Genomic DNA, 14,841 nt, shown 5'->3' on the forward strand with positions numbered 1-14,841 from the left:
ATTTCCATGAGTAGACAGCAATAATTATTTTTAATGGAGACGCCAGGTGGTATAGTGGAGGCGCCTGGTCATACTGCTTCAGCAACCTACATTTGCACCCACTTTCCCCATTTGATTGGGGTCCAATTTGTCAGAAAAAAAATCTGCGGAAAAAATGGTGAAATTCAGATGATTGTTTAATGGAAAAGTTGGGTTTTTATGTAAATTTTCCACTCATGTATAATACATAGGTAAATCTAAATGATATATTACTTGTTGAGTTTAGCTGTTGGATAGTCATTTGATGTGATAAAAGGTCTATACTCAATTAACCTAAATTTGTATATAGTAGACACTCTGAGGAAGGATTCCAGTGGGAATAGAGTATGTCAATCAAATTTTGTGGAGTTTGGGAAGAGGTATCCTTGGAGCTTTTTGGCCAGTATTTCTCCATGGTTGGGAAATTTTGGACGTTGATGTGACTCCTTGGGACTTGGCTATAGTTTTCTTTAAGGTTTATTGCTCTCCCAATAGAGTTAGTTGACTTGTGTGTCTCGAAAGCTGTGTGAAACGTGGGTGTGGATTTTTCCGAAGAGGGTACTAGCACCATCTTCTTCCCAGGAATATCTTTTGCATGGCATTCCCACATGTATTTATACGTATGTTTTTTTTTTTCGGGTAAGAATTCACCTTTTCTCTGTCTGTCTCAGCCTCACCCACCTCCACACTATCACTGTGTGTCTCTCCACCAGTCTCCCGGGGGAGCCAAAAACTTTCCATGTACATTTTTGGCAACATTCGATTCCCAGGCCTCCCCGAATGAATACAAAACCTCGCTGCTCTCGGGCTTTTCTCAAACTGTCGGTCCTCCACCTCCAAAGTGGGTGGAATTTGAAGGTGAAGGAATGAATTTTATATACGCGATGTCTATACACAATATAGAAGATGGGATATATAATAAGAAAAGCCTCTTTTGTGTGTGTCCCGCCTCTGTTGGCCAATTCTTGCCATTCTGCCGGTTTTTATTCAGGACATAAATTTCACGTCGGCCGTTCGTTAAAATCGCCATAATTCAATGTTGGAAGGCTCGATGTTTTCTCTACCGTCACCTTCCCACTAGCATTTGGCATGGCTGGATGTCGTTTTCCATCCCACTATGCCCACCCTCACTAGGAAATTTTTACCTACGTGTCTACAGACGTGGCCAAAACTAAAGGGACACAGGCCTTATACGAAGTTTCATGCTAGGGTTTTCCTCTTATTTTTTTTCTTTCTAAACTGGAAGTTGAAGAAAATTTATTGTGGATTCTGCGGAAAAGTATCGTTTTATTTTTTAGGGAGGGAATAAGTGCTTTGAGGAATTCAGGAGAAATGAAATTGCAAAGTTTTCATAAGTTACAGTTTAATACCATCAAATTGAATAGTAAGTTCAAAGGTGATATTATAAAATATCTAAGCAAAATGTGGAAAGCCAAAAATTTTAAAAGTCAATACTTTCCAAGATTTATGAGACCGAAAATTCAAATTTTTACTACAGATAGCTTTCATAAACCTGATTTACACTAACCCTACCAAAACCGGTCAAATTGACCAGTTTAAAAACTTTTCAAAATTAAAACATATTTAAAAAATATAAGGTCACTATCAATCCTTATGAATTACTTAAAATATGAACGTATGAGGAAGTAGGGCACCTTCGAAATTGGGATTTTTCACCTATTTTTAAATAAAATTGAGATTTATCGTGATATAATTTAGCTGCACAAACAGATCGAGAAGCTAAATTACATTATGATATGGCTCAATTCGACTTAAACATTGGAGAAAAATCCCAATTTCAAAGGTGCTCCACTTCCCATTAATATATTTTTCTGTGTTTAAATTTTATTTTTTTTCCTCTTTTACAAGGAAAAATTGTTTAGTATCCTACTTACTGTGGTCTATCATTTGGCCGAGCGCTCTAGGAAAAATGACCAAAAATGGTCGGTAGGTTTAGTGTTAAATATCTGAAGATGTGAGAAATTCGAGTAAGATATATATAAAAAAAACTATTGAAATTTTAAGTAGTTAGATAAATTTTAATATCAATCCTATGATTATTTTTGAAGCTTTCTCTTCAGAAAGATTTTTAACAAAAATGTCCACTCGGGGTAAAATGTTTCAAAAGTCATGGATCTCTGAACTTGAGTAGACCACACCGACCTGATCTATAAGAGGTTGCAAATGGCCGTAACTCCGTTTATAATTGTCAAATTTTTACAATCATGAGCAATAAAGATCAATTTTCTGAAATGTTGCTTTATCTTCTGAAATACTTGGGATGAAATTAAATTATGTTAGAGCTGCACTTTAAAGCTATTTTTCAGATAAGATTTATTGAAATATTTATTGAAATGTCAACATCTCACTTTTTTCTTTTAATTGAAAATTCAACCTAATAGAAAGATTGTTTGATATTAGAAAATAGTTCATTCTCAATATGCAGATAAGGGTACTTTGAAAGACGAACAAATGGATTTTCTTGCTTTGCTTTATGTTTATGTATTGGATGATCATGGTTTCTGTCGTCCTTTCTTTTAGTAAAAATATAGTAGTATTTTTTTAAGCAGTATATTTTTTGTTCTGAACATTTTTCAACACACTGTTTCAATATAATTGAAAGGAACACATAATAAAAGCCATAGCAATATAATCACATATTGGAAGGCAACCTTTCATTTGACATCCACATCCAAAAGAAGGAGGTTTTTGGTGTGAGATTTTCCTCGTAGTATTTCTACATGATTTGGAAAATTGGCTCCTTTCGGTTTCCTCATCATATTTTCCTGTGTGCTCCAAATTGAAATAAACGTCCAAATTGTCGCCGTGTCAGATTCAATTTTTGGCAATTAATATACCAGAGAGGATCCCAAAATCTCGTGGAATCAGTCCAAAAAATCTTCAAGCCTGATGTGAATGAGTTTGGGGGTTGGACTCACATTCGGTGAGCCGGAAGATTTGGGAGTCGGCTGGTTAGATCGATAAATGGTGGTATGGCCAAGGAGAATTTAAGACTTAATTTTCTACACTATCCCCATGGTTTAAGGTGAACCTGCACATGAAAAAGAAAGTGCATGGGAATGTCTGCGTGGCCAAAATAAGTTCTCACGAGGATTTGCTTTTGGATCTCTCTGGTTTGAGGTAAATACCAGTGGCATCGTTTGCGTTTCTCTTCTTACTCAGATAAAAAACCATAAAAATAAAGCATAACAACAAAAAAAAACCCAAATTATTTTCATCCCATAAATTTAACGAGCCGCGTGTTTTTCCTCCTTTCGCTTTTTCTCACACACTCAGAAAAGCTCACACGTGAGGAACTAAAATTGGGATCATGCGAACGATGGGTGGGAGCTTTTCGGGAGGCAAGAAGTATAGGGTGGTAAGAGGAAAAAAAAGTATAGGAGAGCTTTGGGTAACACCAGACCAGGAGGAACTTGAAAACCCTGAGAAAAACCACATCTGACGCTTCCTCCGCATACTTTATTTATTCCCACCATCCCCCCAAAAACTCCCCATGTTTTTGCCATGATCCTCTTCACACACGGGTTTCTGTTGATATAAAAATTGTGCCACATCGAGCCAACTACAAGAGTACTCTACCCTTCGATTGGAACTCCCCCGGGGTTAAATGCTGAAGGGTGGTTTGTTTGTACGAGTTTGTGGGTAAAACTCGCAAGAGATTCTTCAGGATATTTGCTATTAACACCACAGTCGAATGCTGAATTTTAATTTCGAACTCATCTCAATTAACTCAAACATATCCAACTTTTATTAGATCATGAGCTTTTTAGAGAGTTTACTTATGGTTTTCATTGAGTATTTCTTTAGGGATAATAAATCGAGTATTTTTGTATTGTTTGTTAAGGTAAAGTTCGTATTGTCAAATTGAGAAATTAGTGAAGTCTTTTTGAATATAAACAATATATCAAAGTCGGTTTGGTCTATACACATTGGGAGCAACTTTCGCGTCAAAAATTACTTTTTTGAAGGAAATTATTTAAGTGATATAGGTAGAAACGTATATAATTTTTGAGGAAAATTGTTCCCAGAAGTGTAAAGGCCTTTATCTATAAAAAGAAGCATAACAAACATTGGACTGTATTTGGAAAATTCGAAATTTTGAAGTATTCGGAATAGAAATTCGAAAAATATATAGGTCAAGTATAACAAGATAATAGAACACTTTAATTTATTCGTGAAGTCGGATCAGTAATTTTAAATTAAAAAGTGTATTTTTTTGTAAAATATTAGAACGGTTTTTGAATAGTGAAAATGTTTTTTACATAAACCGTTCCCCAAATGACAAAGTATTGTATATAGTTTAGTTTATCTAGAACATTTCAACTTGCAAATTTCATTTTGCTTTTACTGAGTAGTTTGTAGCCAAGTTGGTAACAACTAAGCTCTGTGTGCTTTTCTGTAGGACGACCCAAACTTGATAATAAGATCCGTTTAACCTGTAAGCCCGCGATTAAGAAAAGGAATAGGCTTAATTAAGTGGAGAATGTGGTTAGGTTGGACAGATCATATTGATCAGCGCGCTTTTTCTGAATAATCAACTTGCATCAATTTTCGGAATAATCAAAGGTTTAAATGATTTACTTAATATTTAAATTTTCAGAAAATTTTTTGGATACTAAAAGCTTTTTTTTTATAAAAATATCTTCAATATTTTTTCGAAAATCATTTTTGGAGTTTATAATGGATCAGTTGAAATTTAGTGTCACAATGTCATTATTCTAGTCATTTTTCTTCTAATAATACTAATTATGGTGGCATAACATTCCATGAAGGAACAAGGCCTTCCCACAAGGGGAGTTCTAGGCATGCATTATTATTTTTTTTCTTATACAGGGATAGGGTTGTCAGTCCTATACCACGTGGAATTAAGTGCAGTGAAGCTTACTGGATGCAATACAAACCTCTTTAACGCCAGAAAAATTCCTGGTGACTTAAAGGGGATTTGAATTTGAACCCGGAACACTTGCATCATAGAGCAAGTGCTCTACCACTTGACCCATTGATTGCTCAAATAAATTGCAAATGCATAAAAATAGTGAAATATTTTTAGCAAAGAGAAAAATATGTGAGAAGGAACCATCTTGGTATTGTATTTGATTTAAAGGATCAATGATTGTATATTAGTTTTATCCTTCACTTAAATTTTTTTTTACTGTTCCTTTGATTGCTTTACTGACTAATCTGCTGTTTTACTGACTAAAAATGTGTATCCCATTTTTACCATTCGAACTTCACAGAGAGAGTAGGTAATCTCTCGACTTTTTCAATCCCCAAAATTTCCACTTTCCATCCTCGGGGACCACTTTTCCCAACATATCTCCACGTTTCAGACGATTTCTGAGAAATAATGTCAGGCTGTTTGTCCTTGCGTCTCTCCTACCGTCTCTCCGGCCGGTAGGGGTCAATCCGTTAAAGCTAGAGACTTGAGGAGAAAACTCTACCGTAATCGACTCTGGGACCGTTAGCATGCCTCTCATTTCCCCCCGCCACCCCTTCCATCCCTTCTAAAACTATGTTTTTTCTGGTTGATCGAAAACGCGTCCTGCAGTTTTTTTTTTCATTTTTGGATATGTTTTACAGGTTATCTATGCGAACATTTCATGCTGCTGAATCATTTCTACTAACGGTTTTTGAAGGTCAAATGTTAAAAAGACTCTAAAGATGGAATTTGTCAATTTAATGGTTTCCTGGTTGGGGCCCCTAAAAAGGTTTCGGAATTCCTGATAATTTTTAACCGGTTCCAATCGGTTCTGAACCGATAAGTTATTTTTGTCCGAAAATCAATTTCTTTACTCAAAAGCTATTTTGGGCTATCTTAGAATTATCAATCGATTAAAAGCGGTTATAAACCGGTAAATGGTAAATGATGCGAAAGTACTTATGAGATGTAGTATGTACTTTATAAGTTCGGGCATTTCGTAAAGCCGCTTTGCCATCACTTTTCTCAATAATTTTTCATTTTTTTCTAATTCTTAAGCATATTCTAATGATTTTTTATGGAATTCAACACTAATATGTAAGGTTTTTCTGTGATAAACTTTCTAGTGCATAGAGGCCATTACAGACTTTAAGATATGCTTAAAAAATTGTATTTATTTACAACATTGCTGAAAAATCCTATATACATTAACTACTGATTTTTTAACCTCAAATGGATTTTTTTTGTGATATCGTCTGCTCACATTAAGAATTTTACCTGCAATATACTGATCTAGGCTTAGGCTGTTTCTACAAATTTGGTAAATTAAACGTATTATTAAAATACGAGTATGATTGATTTGTGTTGCTTATTATGGATTTGAACCATTAAATTAACTGCGGTTTGAATTAGAACTAAACATCTTTCCAATTTACTTTCAAAGAAAAATTCATTGACTTAAGACAATTTTCTGCTCCAATTGCTTCTCCCATTATAATTGTTTCTCACACCACTAACTGTGAAACTCCCTTTCTGACTCATCTAGAGTCAGAGCTTTTGAGCTTCCATAGTTGTAATATCCCCTAAGGGATACTCTTCTGAGTCCTCTGCACGATGATTGACATGAAATTGCGCTGCACCAGGACATTCAGGCTTTTATGCCACCACCAAGAATTTTCTCCCAGTGCCATTGAATTTGAGTGAAAGCCTCATGGTGTGGTTGAAGGTGTCCTGAATTCCAGCGAGTCCTCTTTCTGCGCCAGAGTGTCCTACAAAAAAAAAATCCGTAGCTCTTGGAGCTCTCTAAATGATGCAAAGGCCCACCCCCAATGGTGGTTTTCGCGAGGGTTTTCTCGCTTCACTAAAGTGTGGTTTCACCTTCAATTTTCACCTGCTCATGCCGCGTTATATCATAAAATTCTGGCGTATATCGATTGCAAATCATGCACTTTGCTATTGAACTGGGTTAATTAATTTCACATACAGTGCATTTTTCACTGCTCGTAAAAATTTCTCAGCTGATTGGAGTTCTTTTCTTTTAAATTTCTTTTGGATTTTGTCACTTTAAGGGTGTTTGTAACCCTAGTATTACATTTTCTCATCAAAATTTTTATGCCATTTCTATTAATTATCTCCATAAAGTGTGTTTTAGTTATCTGTGGTTTGTATCTCTAGTTAACATTTACACAGTTTGGTCTATCTGAAAAAAAGGTAATCTCAACCCGCAAAACTTAATTATATGTTTTAACGCAAAAAATAAATGAAAATTCACATTCTTATTAGATGTGATAATTTTGTAAAATCGTACCTATTTCACATTATTGCTATAATTCAATTTAATCCCATGTTTGGGGGCTAAATGTACCAATTTATCATTGAAAAGGTTAAATTCTGAATTTTAAGTGATTCAAAGACAGAAACACACATTTAAACGCTCATTACTGGCAATTAATGTGAATCACATGAAAATTTTAATGTGCAAGTATGATTACACCGTAAAATATATGAAGCGCGGATACAATTTTACTGCTTCTGCATTTATTTTTAACTAATAGAGAAAATAAACAAAAATTGTTAGAATTTAAAAAAAAAAAACAGAGAAGAATCAAATAGCTCAGTTTCAGATTGATTTGCCAAACTTTAATGAACTAGTTAGTCTTGCGTATGGGCTATTTAAAAATAAACAGCACATTACATTTTATAAAGTCTATGGATCCCTGAAATTACCCCACTCTCCCCTACTTTAACCTGAGAAATTTAGTTGCTAGAAATATATATTAATATCTTTTAAATAACACAAAACAATCAAAATTTCAAATATCGAAGTCTGCCTCTGTGGAGCCGATACTCAAGAAAAGTGTTAACAACTGCGCTTCTTAGGTCTAACTAAATTTTATTTTGTGGCACAACAATGGAATGAAAATCAGTAGATGATCGAATATATCGCAATCAGGAGTAATCTAATATTCCTCATATTCGATTGGTTTATGTACGGTTTCAAATCAAAGTGATAAATATGAACAATAAATAATAATATAATAATTTTAAAGAAAAATTTGGAAATTCAACTGAATAAAAATTTTCATGAAATTATGGTGTTAGCTAATCTGTAAATTCGAAATAGAGTTATATGATATAGAATTTGAGGTTTAAAGTTGATAAAAAATCATTAAGACCTACATATTTATGCAGAAAATGAAAATTTGAAATTACTGTTGTTTATTATAATTATAAATCTAACGATAACGTTGTTTTTTTTCTTTTTTTTTCAGGTAAGTTTAAAAGAGTCACATTTTCATCTTAGGATCCAATCTTGAATCTTATTCGCTATATAAATTATCATGACCGTAAGTAAAGCATTACTAAAGAAAAAAGTACGACTTATTGCCTTTATCAAGGGATATTTGAGCTTAATCATCTAGAGTCTAATATAAGTTATAAGATGTTCAAAAGTCCATGACAAGAAATTGACGACTGTAATACACACTCTTACCGCCTAGGTAACCTTTAAAATACCTAAAAACATTATTGTTTAGGGGAAGGGGAGGGGAGAAAGAACGACAGTGGTTCCAGGCTGCCAGGGTCGATTTATGTGGGGTTTTCTGAAGGTATCAAGTCCCTATCTTTAACCAATTCGGCTCTAAACGTGATAGACGGACCGACAACGTGACGTCAAAAACTCTAATATTTAATAGTATTAATAATTAAATTTATTATTTAGGGGGAAAGTGTTTTTACTACGAATTATGTTTTGTTTATTGTACTTGTTTAATATATTTTAATCATTATTTCAATGGAATTGGTCCACAAAGATCGGATTCTGGATTTTACCAATTAGCGAGAATTATTTTATGAGAATTTGTTCGTAGTATGGGAGACCGGGGTAGAATTAGCAACCAAATGAAATTTTTCATTGCGTATAATTTTTACAAAAAATTTTTGTATGAGGCTGATAAATATTTCAATGAATAGTAAGGGAAATATATATTTAGTACAAAGAGTGGTTTCCTCAATATTCCTTCGAAGGCAAACAATAAAATACCACTATCAAATACTATACGTGCCTAATTTTGCCCTGGTCTCCCCTAGGGTAAATTAAGCTAATTCAAAACCTGCTCCAAATGGAACTTTTTGGCTACTCCAAATGGAAACGTCACTGTTTTCATGATAAATACAGTATTAAATTATTATATTTATATATTTTCTATATCACAGTTTCATTATTTAGTTAATGTTGCTCCAAATAAAGCGAAAATCCATTCATATTCACAAATTTTAATTTGTTAATTTCTTAGAAAAATTAAGAGTGTACCATTTCACCATCGAATTTTTTATCAATCGATCATATTTTCCAATGAAAAATGCAATAAGATGACTGTTGTTTATTCGTTTTGTTTAACATTTATGTCATATTTCTGGCCAATTTTAGTTAAATTAAGTGCTAATCTTTATTGTTAACGGTGTTTATTGTGAAAAAAAATTTTCAAATAAAATAATTACCTATTTCGTGAAAAAAAAGGGTTTTTTTCTGAAATGTCTGCAAATGCTTCAATAGGAAACCCCGGAAGTATGATTTTTTTTTGGAGAGATTTTCTTGTTGTTTTAGATGGGAAAGGAGAAAAGACCAGGAATAAGAACAAATTCTGCACTCAGGAGCAACTCAGCAAGGTCTTGGAAGCCTTTCGTCGCGGTTTTACTTACACTGTTTGTCTCCAATTAGAAATTTTCCCTTGTTTCCATTTGGATTAATTTGTTTCCAATAGAAGCATTTTACACTCGCGTTTTTTCTTGTATTTAAGAAGTTTTCAAATTATATCTAAAGAATTTACACTAAACAGTAACATTCTAAAAGAGTCAAAAAGCAAATTTATGTAATTATCTTCAGAAAAAAATATGAACTTAATGTGTTGAATCTTCTGTCAAAGTTAAAGCATCTGAAAATGGTTTTGAATTAGGACATTTGCCCTATAGTGTTGAAAACTTTTGAATATTCAACTTAAATGAAACATTTGGTTAAAATTATAAAAATATTTTTCACACAATGCAGTTATGAGCAAAAATTATCTGAGACGTTCTCAATTTAAACATGAAGGACATAAGCATAAAAATTCTCTTACTAAGTATGTCTCAGGGGATTTTCTTGAGATTGTGATATTTACCACTCGTGGTATAAAAGGAGGACGATGGGGGTGGTAAGTCATGGAGAAATTCATGATTCAATTCAATATCTTGGTGGGATATTTTCTAGTTTGTGTATAAAAGGGAGAGAAGCTTGTTTTTTTGCAGCAAACGAAAAGCGAAATCTCACGCGGCGCAAAACGAGCTTTTGAAAGCACTTGCAAGTAATCTCTCACTATTTTCTCCGTTTTATTTCTTACTGCAATTCAACTCTGTGAAACATGATTCTTTGACAATTTTTCTCATTTCTAGCAAAAAAAAAAACGGAATCCTTTTGGCTCATCCCATTTTCTTGTCCCATTCACAACCATTCTGCGGCAATTGCTTTGTCGGAAATATTATACTGAGCTTTCTTAGCGGGAAATATAAAACGCTATCTGAAAATTTTATGAATAAACCTGAGACAGATGTAAACGAAAGAAAAAATCTAAGTGAATTTTTCCTAATAAATTAATCTGCAGAAAAAAATACAGCCATATGGCACATTTAAATATTACTCGCAATTTTCCCTAGTCTTTTTCTCTCTCTTTCTTCTTAGATGACAAAAAGTAGCAATGCTTTAGAAGACGATTGGGATATTGAACAAAAATGGAATACCAAAACATAAAGAAAATTGAATTGACGACAGTCACACTGAAATAATATTCATTGAATGTAATTGAAATGGAATTGGTGAAATTAAACGTGATTCAATTTGAAGTTACCCTCCACTCCTACTTTTATGCCACTAAGAAATTCACATATATATGTATATAATATGTGAATATAATATATATACGGATATATATATATATATATATATCCAGTGGCTGAAAAGCAAACCCCAAAGGCGTCCTCTATCCATTTTAACTGGCCACATACACATGAAATGTTATAACATATTAAATGCATTTAATTCGATTAAATTCTGTTGAAAATTTATCCAAGTTCAATGGGGCGAAACATGGCCAGGGGCTTGTGTGGACAATCGACAGAAGAGGAGAAAGAGAGAAAGAGTTCATTCTAAAGGGTAAATGGGAGGAAATTGGAATAGTATCTACTAGTGTAGCCATTGTCGATTGGGATCTTCAGTAGCTAACAATAAAAGTGCTAAATAATAAGAGAACTATTTCCATACTGAGTCAATTTCAATGGAAATATGTACATTTACACCTTGTTGAATTCCACTTCCACATTCTGAAAATATTCCTCAAAGCACGCACGACGAAAGTCAATAAGGGGTTTATCATATAGTGGAATATTTTACTTGGGTTTTATGCCTATTTATGTGTTTTAATTTAAATAATCTCTTAAGGAAAATAATTCAGAAAAGTGAACGTAAGCTTTAAAATTGCTGAAAGAATTAATGTAAATTGATTGGAAAAATTTAAAATATTCCATTTTGGTCAGTAAAAATTGATCATAAATGGCCTTTAAACCGTATTTTCAAGGTCGATTTTCACTTTTTAATTTTTATTGCCTACAATATTTCACAATTTTTATGCAATCAAAAGTGTTTAACATTCGAAAATTTAAATTTGCTGATCAATTTCCCAATGTTCTCCAGACTCAATTAACTAATTAAATTGATGAATGGGAAAATGAATAATTGTATTAAGGTTTACAAAGCTGCTTGAGTCTTGTATTGTAATTTAGAAGTCTTTTGTTATGCAAAATGAGATGATGCTGCAGCTGATTAGGAAGTATTTTGGGTTAAATGGAAATAGTAAACAATGGAAAAACTAAGAAGTTATAGGTCCGGCACACCTTTTAGATCAGGAAAATTTCATGAAGTCGAAATTCGAATCTCTTTCTTTCTCACATGCTTTACATATGTCTACTTCGTTCTCTTGCACTCTTCTTCTTCTTTTAAACATCACACCAAATTCAATTTAGCTCAATAGAATTTGGTATGCGAAAGAATGAGATAGTCATATGCAAAACATGTGAAAAAGAAAGGGATGTGAATTTCGACTTCATGAAATTTTCCTGATCTAAAAGGTGTGCCAGAGCCATTATGAACCATTTTAATGTATTATTGATCAAAATGGATCGTTTTTATTTACCAAAATTGTTTTTTTTTTTACTGGCGATTTTGAATTATTTACTGATTAATGAAGTTTTATTTACCAAATTTACGAATTTACTGACCAAAATATATTATATATATTTTTTCATTAAAAATATACAACTCGAAATAACAAAAATTGACCTTGCCGATACGATGACTAGTTGTAGTCCAACAGATAGTCCCCTGACTGTGGCCGACACCACAGACGTCAGTCGTGGGTCATAATAACGTAGTCTACCACATTAAACAGGACGGATAGAAAAGAAATATAAGCGATCTAATACGACTTTCAGCTTTAAGGTTTGACCTCTGGTTTGATTTCAATAATTTGTTATTGGAAAAGATTTTTGGTAAAATAATGATTACAAATTATTACACTCTTTTTTGTAATCAGTTAAATTCGCTTGTTTTTTTTTAGAAATTCTAAACCTTCGGGAATTGGAGAGATTCACGCAAGTCTCAGTCTGAAATTCGCATAAAATACATTTTAGATTCTTGATATCAAATCTTGTTCCCAGATATCTTTAATTTTTCAATAACAAACGTTGATGAAAAGCTGACATTTCTAATATTATACCATAAAAACTAATAGGACTATTACTCTACAAAATTCGCCTGTCTTGATAATAATAATTTATTTTCCTTTTACATACAAGTGTAGGGAAAACTGAGGTACCACCAAACACGAGGTACCACCAAACACTAATTTTTATTTCAAAACTACTTGGACTATCTCGACCATCCCTTCAGTGGACAAGCATCCCTATAGTGCCTATAAAATCCTATCGGTCTCATCCTCTGATATCTAATATCCGATTAAAAAATCACAGTGTTTGGTGGTACCCCGTGTTTGGTAGTGCTCCAGTTTCCCCTATAGGAATCGCCTGTCTTGAAATTACAAATGTAACAGTAAACTCATGTCTGAAGAGCTTATTACGCACTAAGTACTGCACTATATGAACAAAATCGAAAAAAATCAATCCGAGTAAAAATTGAAATTGAATTGAAAAATGTAAGTTAATTTTGAAATTTTATTAAATAGACGGCAAAATAGTCAGTCCTAAAAATTAATTTTTGTTGGACATCGTTTTATGATTTGTATAAGTGTTTAAAAAAAATCTTCTTTGTCCGTGTCTTTGATAAGAGTTATAAAACTTGTTAAAGAGTCCTTTAGGAATGTCAAAACCGAAATCCGTTAATTTCAGTTACATTACATTACATTAAATGTTTAATGATTTTTCTATGAATCAAAAATTCATATCTTTGGTTCTCATTATGAAATTTGCATAATTTAGAGATCAAAATGTGCTTAATTTTATGTAAAAACTAAATGATATCTTGTTGAGCATCTTTTTTTGGAAAAGTTTTAACCTTAAATTTGTGTTTTTTATGGTTTTTCATGTTCTAACTAATGCTCTGTTTCACTATTTAATGACGAGTGGGTCACCGAAAAGCTAAAAAAATTATCAATGACTATTAGAAATCATGGAGGCACTGAATGGGTCAAGCGGTAGAGCACTCGCTCTATGATGCAAGTGTCTCGGGATCGAATCCTCTTTAGGTCACCAGGAATTTTTCTGGCGCTAAAGGTGTTCGGATTGCATCCAGTGAGCTTCACTGCACTTGTTGATTCCACGAGGAATAGGACTTAAAATCCCATCCTTATATAAGAAAAAACTAATAATGAATGTTTCGGACTCCCATTGCGGAACGTTGCATTATTATTTGTGTTTTCCTCTAAAAAAATCAGAAATATTTCTTATTCATTGCATCGTCTGTAATGCCCAGCGCACAATAACTTTTGTTTGTAAACAAGTTTTCAAAATTTCTTATGAGAGAGAGCGAGATAACTAGATCTCGGTTTCATTCACTGTCACTGAAACGTCAAAAACATGTAAACAAAACAAAAGTTATTGTGCATTGGGCATAACTACTCGCAGTAATGAGTTAAACTAGATTTTAGATCACTACTTTGACTAAATTTTAATATATTTTGTTTTATATCATTTGATCTAAGTTATTTTATTTTATTCTATTCATTAATAAAATATTTTACACGATATAACTGACAATTTTAATAAAATTTAGTATGTTTTGTTATTAGAAAAAAATTTCAGTTTTTTATTTTTCTTAGTTGAATAAAAAGCTACATCATTTTCCAAAAAATTCATCATTAATGTCTCAAAAATAGGTAGAGCAAAGCAGCGGGCATTTTCAAGATTTAATTTCTTTCAAATACTATTTGCTTTAACATTTTAAATACTTGGCAACTTATTTAATAATTAGTGAATGAATAGTTTAAGGAATACAATGACATGAAATATATACGTACAGTATAAAATTAATCAAAGTGATTATGAAGCTATACTAAGTATGATAATGGTTTTTATAATGACAATCCCTTTTTTAAAATTTACAACTTCCTCGTTTAAATGACAAATTGTATGTCAGTAATTCCATAATAGTTTTGTAAAGTAAATGCTATTTTCATCATGCGAGTACTTCATTTCTTGAAATTCCAAGAAAACTTATTAAAGGAATTCCCCAGATTCTTAGAATAGTAATTCTAAGTATTCCTGTGAAAAATGGTCTAAGTCAAAAATTGGGAAAGTACGAAAGTAAAATTGAGAATGTCACCAAATTATTACATCAATCT

General features: G+C 32.6%; 1 protein-coding gene across 12 annotated transcripts in view; it reads left to right on the forward strand.

The window, feature by feature from the left end:
- Positions 1-14,841, forward strand: part of LOC129801532 (CUGBP Elav-like family member 4) — a 966,051-nt gene that overhangs the window by 51,055 nt on the left and 900,155 nt on the right. The window lies entirely within an intron of this gene.

Source organism: Phlebotomus papatasi, chromosome 2 (genome assembly GCF_024763615.1).
Source record: "Phlebotomus papatasi isolate M1 chromosome 2, Ppap_2.1, whole genome shotgun sequence".
Classification (NCBI taxonomy): Eukaryota; Metazoa; Arthropoda; class Insecta; order Diptera; family Psychodidae; genus Phlebotomus; species Phlebotomus papatasi.